Source organism: Belonocnema kinseyi, chromosome 3 (assembly GCF_010883055.1).
Source record: "Belonocnema kinseyi isolate 2016_QV_RU_SX_M_011 chromosome 3, B_treatae_v1, whole genome shotgun sequence".
NCBI classification, from domain to species: Eukaryota; Metazoa; Arthropoda; class Insecta; order Hymenoptera; family Cynipidae; genus Belonocnema; species Belonocnema kinseyi.
This window is the reverse complement of record NC_046659.1, coordinates 43,169,479-43,171,201: the sequence shown is the minus strand read 5'-3', so window position 1 is coordinate 43,171,201 and position 1,723 is coordinate 43,169,479.

Here is a 1,723-nt window from a genome sequence, read left to right as displayed (position 1 = left end):
TAAATATTTGATCCGTACATGACCTTCCTGGCATAAACCCACTTTGGACTTCCCAAATCTTTGTTTCTGTTATTTTCAGTACCCTACGAATAAGTATTTTTGAATATATTTTACTTACGGTGCTTAATAAGCTAATCCCTCTGTAATTATAGCACTCGCTTTTATCTGCCTTCCTCTGTGTATTGGTACGATAATCGCTTCTTTCCAATCGTCTGGGACGTCTCCCATCTCGAAACATAAATTTATCAATTCGTAAACTCTATGTGGTATGTACTCGCCACCGTGTTTAAGCATTTCAGGGTTAATACCGTCTACCCCGGCAGCCTAACCGTTTTTCAAGCTCTTAATTATATCCCTAACCTCAGTGACACAGACTTTTTCAATTGAGTTTTCCAACGCATCGTGTTCAACATCGCAGTTGTGGTGCCCTATAGCTTCATCTCCGAATTGCCTCCCAAAATAGTCTCTGAAAGCCTCTAGTATTCCATCTGCATCATATATCATTTCCCCCCAACTATTTCTCATGTTGACAATTTCTGTACTTTTGTTTCCTTTCATTTTTTTATAAAGTAGTTTCCTGCTTCCTTCAAAGTCGTTTTATATTTTTTTTATCTCTTCTTCTGCTCTAATTGTATCTTTACTTTCTTTAACTAATCGTTTAATTATCCTGTTTTCGCGCCTATAATCATTTCTGCATCTACTTATTTCCTCATTGCTAAGACCTGCGATGTTCAAAGTTCTCTTGTACGCTTCTCTTTTTGCTTTTTGGGCAGCCTGAATTTCATCATTCCACCACGCATCACAGCGGTACCACACACTTCGATCGTGCATCTAACAAGGATATCCCGTAACATTGCTCAGGCGCCCTCTAAATCTTTGTTTTTTATACGGTCCTCCTATGTTGCCCTATCTATGCTTTCGATTATCTTATTTTGGAAATCTATTCGCACATCCGGTTTCTGTACCCAACCGTTCATGTCTCCTAGTAAAATTATTCTTTCCCCATGTTCGCAGATGTTTATTGTGTCATTTAAAGTGTCCCAGAAGGCGTATGTATGTATATATGATATTAAATATACGTATTTAATTTTTCAATCAAAATCAAAAGAAAACTTTCTGTACGTAAGAATAAAGTGAAAAATTCATTTAACCTTTTTTTAATAAAACCAATGTCAGAAGCCAAAAAAAATTGCTTCGAAAATGATTTTTCCAAAAAGTTTGTTTCCAGCGATGCATATTTGCTGAGAACATTTTTCACTTAATTTTTGTTTAACAGAAACTTATATTTTAATATTGTATATTGAATTTGAAAATTATCCTTGAATTATTATATAATCTCCTAATCTGTTAAGAAAACATAATTATAATAATAATAATAATAATAATAATTTGAAATTTAAATAGTATATATTAAAATAATTAGGTATAATTATTCATATTATTATTATCAAAGTATTATTGTTCTAAAAACTGAAGATAATAAATTAAAAAATTTTATTTATCATAATAACATCTTATATTTGAAAAAATCATTAAAACCAATGCTTAGTTAAATAATTAATTTTAAACTGTAACGTGAAATTCAACAATTTTGAAGGAATACTTAAAATTTTATACATTGAAACATTTAGCAGGTAAGAATTAAAGAATTTAACATTAATAGCTGTAGGGGTTTGCTGAAACTTGATTTTTGTTGTTGAAGATTTATCATTTTAGTTAAAAT